This window comes from Dermacentor albipictus, chromosome 7, assembly GCF_038994185.2.
Source record: "Dermacentor albipictus isolate Rhodes 1998 colony chromosome 7, USDA_Dalb.pri_finalv2, whole genome shotgun sequence".
Lineage (NCBI taxonomy): Eukaryota > Metazoa > Arthropoda > Arachnida > Ixodida > Ixodidae > Dermacentor > Dermacentor albipictus.
The window spans coordinates 60,431,194-60,444,291 of NC_091827.1; the positions used below are offsets into that span (position 1 = coordinate 60,431,194).

At 44.7% G+C, this 13,098-nt stretch overlaps 1 long non-coding RNA gene across 1 annotated transcript; it reads right to left on the reverse strand.

Annotated features, from left to right (window-relative positions):
* Positions 1 to 692: 692 nt before the first annotated feature.
* On the reverse strand, positions 693 to 4,749 carry LOC135912635 (uncharacterized). The gene is made up of 3 exons (XR_010567739.2): positions 4,612 to 4,749; positions 1,537 to 1,626; positions 693 to 817 (listed from the first exon to the last, which is right to left on the reverse strand). It is a non-coding gene; the product is annotated as an uncharacterized lncRNA (long non-coding RNA).
* Positions 4,750 to 13,098: the final 8,349 nt, after the last annotated feature.

The following is a 13,098-nucleotide window of genomic DNA, read 5'->3' on the forward strand; positions in this document are numbered from 1 at the left end:
TTTTTTTTACCGCTTGGCTAATGTTGGCAGGGGCACTCTGTGTACGTGATCTCATTTTTAGTACGGCAGCTCACATTCAGCAGATATTAATGTTTCAATTGTCAAATCTCCAATCATCCTTGGCAAAAAAAGAAAAAAAAAGAAATAAACGAGGTTGGTTTAAGCATTTGTCCAAACAAGTGCAAAAAAAGTTCTTATGAGGCTTTGTATTGTACTTAAATAAATATAGTCTCCTTAGACGAAGGGGTCTCAGAATGTCGAAGTGGGTCTAGTATGTATTTAGCTTTTACCGACCCGGATTACTATCTTATAAAGAAAGGAGAATGGGTACGTCAGAAAGAAGAACAGGTCAGAAATTATATATTCTGCACCACCCTTTCTCTACTGTCACAAATTTTGGCTACCTTTCAAATATTACAATAAATATTAGCTTTTTATTGTTGCCCTAAACTATATGTTTACATAGTATGCACTAAGAAACCACACTAACCACTGGGGTCTCTTCTAGCTCTACATTCGGTGGACGTTATTTTATGATAAAGAAGCAGACAATCAAAACTAACAAACGAATAAGGTGTTGCTTTTTTTTTCGTGGGACACTGCTGCTGTCGCAGTAAATGAGTCCAGAGCCGACAAAATTATTCGATGAATTCTGCTGTTTTCCCTTCTTTTTCTTTATTTCTGCTCTTTTTTATTTCTTACTGTGATTGAGTGAGTGTATCATTCCGCCAATGTAGAACGACTACTCCGAAATGTTTTGCACAATCATTTATAGACAAATTCTTACATGCGGTATACCCCGAAAGTTGGGGAGCACCTGATGTAAAAAGAAAAAAAGAAGAAGCACAGGTGAGTAAAAAACACAATGGGGAAGCATACATCTTTGCGCCTAATAGAGGAAGGCTTTCTTTTTTTTTCGCACCAAAATTATAATACTACATCCATTAGAGTGACGTCACGACAATTGGTTATAGAGGTGTTACTTTCACTAATCGACACCCAATGTGGTGAACGTTTACAGAGGGAGTAATATGCGCACATATGCGTAAATAGCGTAGCAACTTATGCCTGTAATGCAAATGAGCAGTTTGAAGTTCGTTGTCAATACTATCTAACAGCGCGAAGAAATGTTCACTAAAGAAAATCTTTCCCATCCGAAGGATCGCCGACGGCGAAATGGAAGCGGAAAAAGAGTCTGTAACGTCTTAGTTACGTTTACATGAACCCAGTAAAGTTGGCTCGAGTCAGTTTCATATAAAAGCTAGCTGGTTCCACAGAGCAAGCGTGTATGACAGTTCTCTCAACGGGAAGCCAAGGGGTTGGTTGACTCGCGGAATTCTGTGAATACAGGCTGCACGCCCGTACTCAAAGGAAAAGTTCTTCCGTTCGTATTGTTCGTAAGACAAAACTCTACCGAATCCTGATGGCTAGATATATTAGTGGTAAAGGCAGTAGGCCAACGGCAAAAAGCGCTCCCCAATGAAGAGCTTTGTGAATACGGCGCCTGATCCTTCGAACGCCTAACTTCTCGCTTACCGTACTGGTTGTCGACCTCCGAAAACTCCTGGAATGCAGAGTACTCCGGGTACGCTGCCGCTTCCGGGTATGCTTGTTCTGGGTAATAAGCTGTGAGTACGAAGAAGGGCATGACTACAAATGGTACCAGCTGCTTCAGTGAACAGCATCATGAGTCCTCAAAAAAGAAACAGTTTAGTGAAGGCAAAGACGTTGTTAGCGCGAGGTCGTACAAAGCAAAGATGGAGCAGTGGTCCGTTTCAAGAGCTCTAGAGCACTTTTGCTGTGCGGCTTACATTCGGCAGGTAAAAATCGAGCACGTGAGATACACATTTCGTCCGGTTCATCCAAAGCGCCGTGCTCCAACTGGAAGCCGCTCGGTGGGCGCTCTCACTCTCGATCTGGGAGCGCTAGCGAGGTCCGATAGAGTCTCGATCACGTGGTTACTCAGATTGCTCTGGGAGCAGCTGAACGCTAGGCTGGCGCAGGCTCTCTCTCTCTTTCTCTCTCTCTCAGGTTTCCCTCTCGAGAAGACTTCACGTCGCTGGAAACAGATATGGGACACGGTAGAAAGCAGTCGATGATACCATATATTTTCTATTGGATAGATCTGAAGCGACCAGAGACTGCTTTCCGCTAGTCCGTGTTGAGTGGACCAATGCGATGATCATTAAAATACATAGCTGCCTTTCTGCAGCTTACCGATAAATTTACGACGCAACTAAGTGCCGTAAATCCCAGATAACCCTTATGGACGCCTGTAAAAATGACTTTAACACAACTGACAGAGTAGCAAATGTCGCTTGATATTGTTTGGTATCCTTTTTTTTAGTATACTTCAAAACAATGCTGCTGACGTGAGCGCCGTGGATGCATCATATGTGTGTGTGTGTCGGCACTGTTAGGCACTAGAGCGATCTAGAATATGCTGCAGCACTATCGCTGAAATTATTCCAAAAGGTGGCCCGTTTTATATACGCACGGCAATTTAAAGATGGCGTACGTTTGGCTGTTAGTGATTTAGACAGGTACTCCCCTAATGAAGCGCGCTGACTGTTGTAAAATAGTAAAATACTGCACCTCACTGTAATATGTTCGAATTAAGAAAGCATAATGTTCTGAAGAACAGTTTGAAAACAGGAAAATTACGCTGCGCAAAAGAAAGAATTTTCTGTATCGACACTTTCTTATTGCTAGTGTGAGTTTTTTAACCGCGCCTAATCACTTATAATAATTTCTCAAGACAAAATACATCCTCTATTGCGACATCAAAACCGAATTCTATAAATTGCGTCCGACGCATCTAAAGAATGGGCCAGACACAGTTAAAGCTGGACACGTAACCATTATGAACAATAATCTTGAGATCAATGTATAGGTAAGGCCGAGTGCCCTGCACTATACATAAGCTATGCATAAGAATGCTTAAGTTCATCCTCGAGGAGGTTCATTGAAGAGTACCACATACCCAGTGGCACTAACGCATAACCCAGGCTGGTGTCAAAGAGTTCATTCAAGAGCAACTACCTACCCAGCGACAGATATCCAGTGACCGAAGTTGGCGTTATTGAGGATCGTTGAAGAGCGGAGCATACCTAGTGACCAAATCTGGTCGACCGGTTGGTTTGCAGACCAATTCCATTTTTCTCAGCACAGCAGCTGGACACTCTACCCATTCAGACCCAGTGACCCAACCTGGCGTGAAAGTGGTCAGGTACGTACGTATGAAGAAGAACGAACGGATTTCCCAAAGAATGCTAATCGCAATAAATCTGGACTGTCTGTGACCAAGAGAGGATGGCAAGATATAACACGGGTTGCACTGGGCAAAGAAAATCGGCGAAATTATTAAAAGACTCGCTGCTTCTGCTCAACGCCGAACAAGCAAGACAAGCTAATTATGGGCGCACTGGAACGAAGGAATAAACAGACAACGTGAAGACACGTAGGTCATACACGTACGTCCACACACTACTAGCGGGCAGACGTGGCAACGAGCAATGCCCACCCGAACGGTAGTTCCACAAGAATCCGGCAGACAGCGACACCTCTTCACATATGTCAGACAGACCTTACGCTTGGTAAGTGGTACGCACATTGATGGCCTCCAGCTAACGAGCACGTTTCTTAATTATGCACGTAATTACTGCAGTTATCTAAATTCACTTCTTGTTCCTAGATAGTCAATCGATACGAGCATTTCTAAGTTCTCTTACCACACTTTATCCTAGTAAAATTGTGAAATTTCAAATTGGTCCAGCACATACAGAATAAAACCTCGTACCAGGGCCTCCCAATTTAATGTCATTATGTAGAGCTTGTCCTTGACTTCACCATAGCCTGTTTAACGTAAAACTATTGCAATGCATTTTTATCCCAAATAGGCCATTAGCCCTCCGTGTTAGGTCAAAAGTTTACGGGCTGTCCCCATATGGAAGTGGCACCCACGCATATGGGCTGGACTCGAATCATTCTTACCTATCACGGAGGTCTAATGGCTAATTTGGAATAAAAGCGAATTGGAATAGTTTTACGCTATATCGGCCCACATTTTTGTTTAAAATGGCGGAATATAAATGGGGCTGCGCGCAATCTTGCTAATTGTGCAAGCAGATTGATAACTTCTGAATACGGCTCGCTAATATAAATGTAATAAACGCAGTTTTCCTATTTTAGTTCTTGAGCACTTCGAGACCCCCTCTTCCAGCCTTTATGTTGTCAAAAGAGGAGACTACTGATTTTCAGCAAATACACAATCAACCTTATTGCCAGTGTCTAACATTTTATACTCCTTATGTAAAGATGTTAATTTGCTTAGGCAAAGAAAACAGTAGGCGAGGGAATCGTGTAGCTCCTCCAATATATGTGCTGGGTGATGTAACATCGGGAACAATTTTTCTTTTCTTTAAATTCCTAAGTCGCCAATTAAAGTCGTTATTACACGACACGAGACCAATTGAAGTCGCTGTAACCCAAAACGGCGAACACGAGATCTAATAACGGTTATTGTCCATGCTCCAATCGGGTACGCATATCTGCCCGACATTGGGCAGGAAGGATGCTACACAAGAGCGAGGAACGCATTTGCATGCTTACCCATGTTTTCAGGTTTCTTGATGAATCAGATGGGCAAAGGTCTCTCTCGAACTCGATGGGGGCCAACCGTCGTGGACACTGAAACGAATCCGGTAGTGGCCTTTTTATTTTGGAATTTGCGCGCGTCCCGTGAAGCACGAGAGGTGCTTGAGCCCCAAACCATAGCGCTTACCCACTACCGAGTATGGAAAATGAAGTCGGCCGTCAAATAGAAGAGTGCAGATAAAATCATTAAATCGAAGAATGCAAGGGGAGGTCTGCTGAAAATTTTGCAAAACATTTGGAACTATACTGAGGAGCAAATGGAGCTCGGTTACTTCCTTTATTATTGAGTACATCGTTGCAGCAAGTAGTGTGTAGAGGAGATAACCGGCGGTCAGTGGCAGTTACGGAATGAGTTCCAATGAAACGAAAGCGCAATCGAGCGCGTCAGAGGATTAGGTGGTGTGAAGAAATTAGGAAATTTACAGACGGAAGATGTGGTCAGCTGGTGGAAGGCAAGGGCAATTCCAGATTTCTGTGAGATCTCATTCTCTTGCAATAGAAAGGATGATGATGGTGATGATCTCTATGATGACAACGACAACGGTGACGACGGCGACAACACGTGATTTTTTTCTACTTAGCGAATTGTCGAAAACTAGCATGATGATTCTCATGTTAACTTTCTTTTGAATTTATAACCATTCTTAGGTAAATATTGGTAGCATCCACCGGCAAGTTAACAGGACGCAAGGACTTGCATTATGATGACCTTGTCAACCTCGGCCGAACCGCACTCCTGAGTATGTGCCAGATCTTAATGGCATCAACCATAACAACAAGCAGTGGGAAGGATGACTTCTTTAGAGAAGGTTACTCCAATGTCCAAAATGCATTACTCAGACAAGAATACGCAATACATCAATAAAAAAGCAAGCAAAATATATCAACTAGCACAGAACATACGAACAGGTCACTACAGGAAAACACGCAGACAGTGTCGTTAAACAGCCACTGGCGCTACAGGCACGGTACAGCACCTGGGGCAGTCACTCATCAGCCAGGAAAATTTGTGTTAGATCACTGGGAACGATCCTTCCATACAACCACCAATCCGTTAATTCATCCATCCATGGTCCGCTATCGCGCTGTCGTTGGTCGTCTGTCAGCCATTCACAGAATGTAGTGCTAAAGATGGAGTATGCCTCGACTTCCAAGACGGGCAATTAGAGTGTGGTAAGGACAGGCATGGTTCTCAAATCTGCGAGGCTGGCACTGCTTTTCAAGGTGGAAGATGTCTGGTTCTAGTGGACAAGAGACACCTGCACCGAGCTGTTGGGAGTTAACGACTGAAAATTTAAGGGAGCATATTTCTTGCGTGTGGTTTTAGAGCGCGTAGCATTCACCATGTACCGGCGCAAGGATATAAGCAGGCTACACGCATCCATCGTTCTCGGAAGTCTCTAGTATGGACCGAGAGTCATGGGACAATAAGGTAGTCAGGGCGAAGAAAGAGTATCCTGTACTCTCTCCTAGTGCTATAGCTCTTGGAGACATCTCCATTTGTGTAGTCTTAAATTACGTTCTCAATGTTCCCCTTTCTTTCCACGTGGTTACCACCAACATGGTAAGTCGAACCCGTTCACGTTGTATCAAATATTTACACCATATTTCAAGTGCGGGTGGTCAGAATTACCTTGCAGGGTGGGCATATTGGAAAACCATTTTTGCCGGATATGCAATAGATTATTAATAGCCGATCTTAGTGGGGCGACGAGATGAGTATAAAATAAATTGCGGCAGAACCCATTTTACGATCCCTGCCGATGGTAATGCGTTAGCATGGAATCAATGCAGGGACACGACGCATTGCCGCAGTCACAACGAGGCATGTATGAGGCATGTACTGCAGCGGGGATCCTCTTTCGAACTTCGCTAAGAACACACGGTGCCATCTATCACCCCCACCTCGAAGCCTGCACGTGGTCTCTGAAATACATGGCGCCTGAGAAACGCGTCATGTAGCAAACGAGCTCCTCCATTGCTCTTCTTTCTGGACGAGTCCACGCATGGCCTCCGAGATAAGGAGCCTGGTGCACGGTTGCCTGCGAAAGCGTAGCATTGCTCCCTGGCTTGCCGCACAGTCTAGCACGTACTCATTAACGCAACTAGGCGAGAGGTTCATTGGAGAGCAGCAGATGCCTAACGCCTTCGTAGCGCAGCCCGCTAAAGCGGGGGCATGAAAGGCGTTCATTGAAAAGCGGCCTTTACCCAGTCCATTTCTGATCCAGTCTGCTAAAACATCGAATTGCTGTCCTTGAGGAAACCGTGTGACGTAGGATCGATTCAGCCCAGCATTGGCTATGAAGTTAAAGAGCACTGTTTTTTTTTTGCATTCTAGAGCGACACATTACCAGTGGCCTAGTTAGCCACACCGTCAAAGGCGTTCAGTGAAGGGCGGCACAGACTGAGTGGCACATGCGCTGTACTCCGAGCGGGCGTAAAATCTGTTTCTTCGAATAGCGGTGCCTACTTAGTCCCGCATCTACAATGGTCCATGTCGTCGTTAAAGAGGTTAGTTGAGGAGCTGCACTTATGTGAACATTGGCACACGCTCAGGGAGAGAGGTTGGTCCACTGCTTGGTTTCGAAACCAGTTGCCGCAGCCCGATGCACTACCCATTCGACCATTCACTGCCCAGTGACCTAAGTAGTCGGGAAAGTGGTTAGACACAATAATACACGGATAGATAGCTGCGGAGTGTCTGTGAAGTAATCAAGGAATGCTAACGCATTCTAGTAAGGGGAATGGCGGGACATACTGTTCCTGTCTGTTCTCTCCTTTTCTCTCTTTTCTATGTTCTAATGTCCTGTAACACTGCCTAAAGTGGGTACGAATCCTCGTAAACTCAAACATCGAAGTGCTCTTTTGTATGTATATATATATACATATATATATATATATATATATATATATATATATATATATATATATATATATATATATACGTTGGGCGTTGTGGGGATATATATATATATATATATATATATATATATATATATATACATACGCGCACATCAGCACCCGCCGTGGCGGGTGCTGATGTGCGCGTATGTATATGCGCGTATGTATGCGCGTATGTATGCGCGTATGGCTTCATTTCGATGAGCAAAAATTTCAGAAACACTCGTATACTTAGGTTCAGGTGCACGTTAAGTAACCCCAGGTCTCACGACCCGCCCGGGTTCGTAGACGAGGGGGGCTCCAGGCACCTCCCGTCACAGAGACGCTCCACAGCATGCTGGTGGTGAACGATGACTCACCGCGAGCAGCAGCGCTCGTCGGTGTTTATTTGGTGCGGGCATCCATGTTTGCCACTGAGCCTGGCAGGCCACCGAGCCAGGCGAACCACCGAGCTTGGCGGTTGAACGAAGATTATGCCCAGGGGCCGTCACATGCTTGTCACATCCCTTACCCCCAGTTTGTTCACTACAAACAATATACGTCCAGGCTCAATGTATAAAAGGATTTCATGGCTGGTTGAGGCTCTGTCGCCGCGCCAGCCGGGTTGACGACGCCTGTTTTCGAGGCGAGTAACGGTCCGGCGGCCTACATGGTCAACTACTCCGCCTGGGCACCGGTGTCAACGGGCCGTGTTTGGCAACGCTGGGTGCGGCCTGAGCCAGCCTCGCTCCATCCGCAGGGTCTGCAGTGGCTGGCCTGGGGAGTGGCGCCGCACTTGACACCGGCCCGACGGGCGCCGCACAAGTCGCAACGCTTGCCGCCTCCGAGGTGGGCCGTGCTTCACTGGCAGCGACTGCTACTGCCGTTGGTCCCCTTGCGGGCTGTGCGTCTGAAGTGGCAGCCGAGGGAGCAAGCCAGGTACCGAGGCGAGGCCTAACATGGTCGGCGTGCCGGTGCCACGTGGTTACCGTCCGGCATGCGGACGAGCAGTGATGAGGCGCTGGCAGGAGATACCACCTGCCCGGTGGGTCAGGGTGGGACAGGATGAAAGTTCCTGGTACTTTCTCACACAAGCCATAGGCACACGCTTGCTTTTCATAGTTTCTTTCAATACATATCCATACACTTGAATCACTCAGAAGCAAAGATTCTTGCAAGAAACGTCATGTTTCTGCATGACCGTGCAAGCTGCAAGCTGCAATCTTTTGCGCTAAGGTGCTGAACGCCAGGCTCTGGATGATACAGTTTTGGGTATGCTGACGCGTTTACGGTGGTATACCGTATGCTGACGCATTTACGGCCAGGATACTAGCCACGACTGAAAGAAGTGGCGCCATTTGATGCCAGCTGCATCGCTCGTTTCATGAGGATGTGCTGGAGGACTAGTTACATGGAGGAAAGGAAAAAGTTGTATGACAACGCAGGACAGACATGCAAACCCGAAACTAAAGGTCGAAATGGCCAGGAGGATGAAAATCATGAGCCTAACGCCCGCGTCAGTCTTGCCGTTTTCGTTACTCATGCCTGTGTTGGCACACCTGCAATTTCAGCGACATGAGTCCATACCAACTCGCTCTAATTTATTTCAGTGGTGAAAATATTTTCTCTTATCTTGTTGGGTGGATGGGGAGCGGGGGTCTTGCACGCACAACAACACACTATACAATTTACAGTGCTCTGTAGTGTGTTTCATTTATTCCAGCTAGACCAGCATTCTGCCTTAGTACAACACTCTGTCTTTGTGGTCTCTCCGATGCAGAGAACTAAATCCAGCGTGTAAATGTAAAAAAATAAAGTGGTGTATGATTATACGATTTTAAAATGCTGATCTTTTTGGTGTTTTAAGTTTCGTTTATATAGATCAACGACCACTAATTGAATTGAATTATGGGGTTTTACGTGCCAAAATCCCTTTCTGATTATGAGGCACGCCGTAGTGGAGGACTCCGGCAATTTCGACCGCCTGGGGATCTTTAACGTGCGCCTAAATCTAAGTACACGGGTGTTTTCGCCCCTATCGAAATGGGGGCCGGGATTCGATTCCGTGACCTCGTGCTCAGCAGCCCAACACCATAGCCACTGAGCAACCACGGCGAGTGATCAACGACCACTAGGAGCGCGATTGTAATTGTTCGGATTTGATCGCTTGCCCTGAAGTCGTATCCATAGCTCGACGCTGCGTGTTCATTTGTTTTGTTTCTCTGCACGAATTTCTACAAAGCACATTCGTCATGATCTTCTAGTGTGCTTTCCCCGACGGAACGCTGGTACGTGCAGTACCAGGTCGACTCGAAAACTGAAGTTTATCGACCCGGTAAGAGACTTTAATCCGACAAGCGTTTCCGATTTTGACGGCGCCGAATCATGCGAAGCATGGTGGACCGGCGACTACAGTGTCTCCGGTGGACACTATAAAGCCAAGGTACACCATATGCCAGGTAAGCTGTTAAACGAACGGTACTGTGTCGGTGGATAGTGGTATTCGGTTGCCGAAAAGGCTAAATTTAACAAAACATTGAGTCCAATGGGAGCTTTCAATGCGACCCAATTGCTTGCAAGCGGAGATCACTGCAAGTGTAAGTTCGTACAGTTGGACATCATTGGGGTTTAAAATGTCAATTGTGCCGAATTTTAACTCACTGGATGAGCAATCCCGTGAAACAGGAAAATTTGGTAATCTGAAAAGTATAATTATTATGTGAGCCTTAAGATTTGGAGAGAAGCATTTAGCGTTTTGGGAAGTTAAAAGTATACCTTGGTACTTTACCCTCATCTTTCAATTACTGGCTTCACTTGGCATCACACATGCGCAATTCCAGTTTTGTTATTATTCACTTGTATATAATTCCAATACTTGTCAATAGTTGGATATCAGGCCTAACAAGATTAGGGAAGACTTAAGTGCAAGCTGTGTTGTAATGTTACATTTGTATTGCAAGATACCAAAAAGAGGAAAAGTTGTAATCTATTCTGTCAGTGCTGTGTATGCATTATGCAATACTATTTCACTTCTGTGCTCAAACGTCGCTGCTTTCTGGGGCTGTGGAGAAACATAGCGGGAAATGCAATTGTTCCTAACCAAAAGGCCTAGAAAAACAAAGAACCTCAATGTAGGGAAAGGGAAAGTATGATTACCCAACACTTCTTTTCTGGCACTTATGTATCGGATCACACTGGGACACATACTGCTTGGTCCGCTTGATTGAGTATGTGCATTGAACATATTGACCATCATGTCATGCCAAATTTCATTGCACATGCAATGCAATGTGCAATTTGTTGTACAGAAAAACATGGTTGAGAGAGTGTACTGTAGAAGCAAAGCTGCAATAACTCTTCGTTTGAGCATATCAATTATGTTTGCATATAGCTTACAGAGTGCTTGAGTGAAGTATTGCCGGACTGTGTCAATTTCTTTTTATTTTGCACTTTTCATTCCAATGTTCTCGGAACAGTATAATGCTAGCTTTCAATTATTATTACTATCTTGAAATTGAAAGCTCAATATGATATTAGAAGCTAGTCAAGAAAAACAAAAAGCCATTTTCCCTGCTTTCAGTGTTGATAAAAGTATGTGAGCTGCAATTACAAAATAATAAAGCGTTTAAGGCCTGTTAAAGGGAATGACAACCAATTTTCATGGTACCTATTTTCTTTAGTGCAACAGAAAGCTTGCCGATCAGAGTGTTTAATCGTTTAAAATACGGGGAAGGTGGGAGATGGAAATTCAAGATGAGCAAAACGAGAACAATGTAAAAGCGGTTGGCAGAATTTAGACAAGTGGATTTGTCTTCTTCAAGGCGACATATGCTTTTCTCGGCATGGTATATATAAGTAGGGTTCTTATAAAGGGGAGAGGGCTTAAGGCGGGCGGGCGAGGCAATGACCAAGGGTGTGTTAGCCGCGACGGTGTAGAATTGAAATTAAGGTATGCTATTGAACGTTGGTGAGGGTATGTGCGGCACCGCCATGTATCAACCGACCGCGTGTTTTTCTGTGGTAGGGGCCTGGACGAAAGGTGGGAAGATTGACTGCTCCGCTGGAGGTCAGTGAGCCGATATCACCCCTTTATTACCATCACAAGCCATTTCTGTTCTTTCTACATTTTATAAACAATAACTCAGGGCCCCAGAATTATGCTGTAGAGTTCTATGTGCTATACTCGTGGAGAACATTCTGGAACAATGAAGGGAAAGCTACGGAGGCAAATTACGCACAAGTGAGAGCACTTCTGAAAAGAGTTCCATGTTTTCAGCCACATTAGTTTAAGCTAGGGAAGAGAAAGCATAAACACATTATTAGCAACAGTTAAATAAGATAAAACACACCACTGGATGTAAACGCTTACTTATGTTGCGGCTTTTCCCTTCCGCGTCTGGGCAAATGGGAAACGGTCGCACGTGAAGCTGTGTCAATTCGGCACCTGTTCCGAGCAACCAGAAACACTGTCGAACGCTGGTGGACTATTTGGCACCGTAATACATGTGGAGCAGCCTCGTGCCCGTAACTTTCCCTTCATTGCCACAGAAAGCTGTCCGCCGATGTACGCTCTACAACATGTCCAGAATTGGAATTTGCATTTTTGTCACTATGACAGCCAAAAAGCAATTTATTTTTCATGTTGCTTGCAAGGTACTACATTTATTGTCTGTTTGATTGATATCGTGTTGAAGGTAGTAGAAACGCTGTTGTATGCACATTATCATTGCAGACTCAGGCCTACACTCTCGCAACAGACCACATTCCCACGCGAGCTCTGAGAGGAGCCCACAGCTTGTGGGTGAGGAAATATTTTGTGCGCATATGTGGTTTTAAAATTTTCAAGGACATTCAAATTAACTTAACTTTTATAACTCTATCAGTGCTAGTATACTTCTTCCACATTGGAATAACCTATCGTTTGTATGATCTTCAGGAACCACTGCAGCTGTGGCTTCAAATGACGCTGTGGAGGAACGTGCGTCACGGAAGATTCATAAGGCATTTTCTATATGCCACTGGCTTGCATAGATCTATTTATAGGCTACTTGTTATTTGCATTTAAAAAGTTTCCATCTGGAGCCGCTTGCATGGAAATATTTACCAGAGTTTAAATTTATTGCATCATAATAAGGTAGAACTTGGGTAAAACTTCTGTAGGTGCGAGTTGGTGCATGTCCATTAAAAGAGAACAGAGAAAACCAGACCGACCACAAAATGAGAGGGACAGTCACAGAAGCGCTACTGACAACTACATTTATTCACTGCCACGACACACATATACAGGATGTCCTACATAACTTGAGCCAAGAATTTAAAAATGGAAGGCATGTCTGAACCGAATTGAACTAAATGCATGCTATTCGCAGTAGCCAAAAGTAACTGACAGTTTCTTGTTTTCCCCATTACTGACTAATTATTGGAGTTTAATTACCCAACTTTCTAATTATTGGCTGAGGACCCCAAGTACGATACGCAGATTTTTAAAAAAAACCACGGATCGAGTTGTTTCCTTTCCGATACGTTTAACGTAGTTCATTTTTCCGGTTTGCAAAGAAAGCC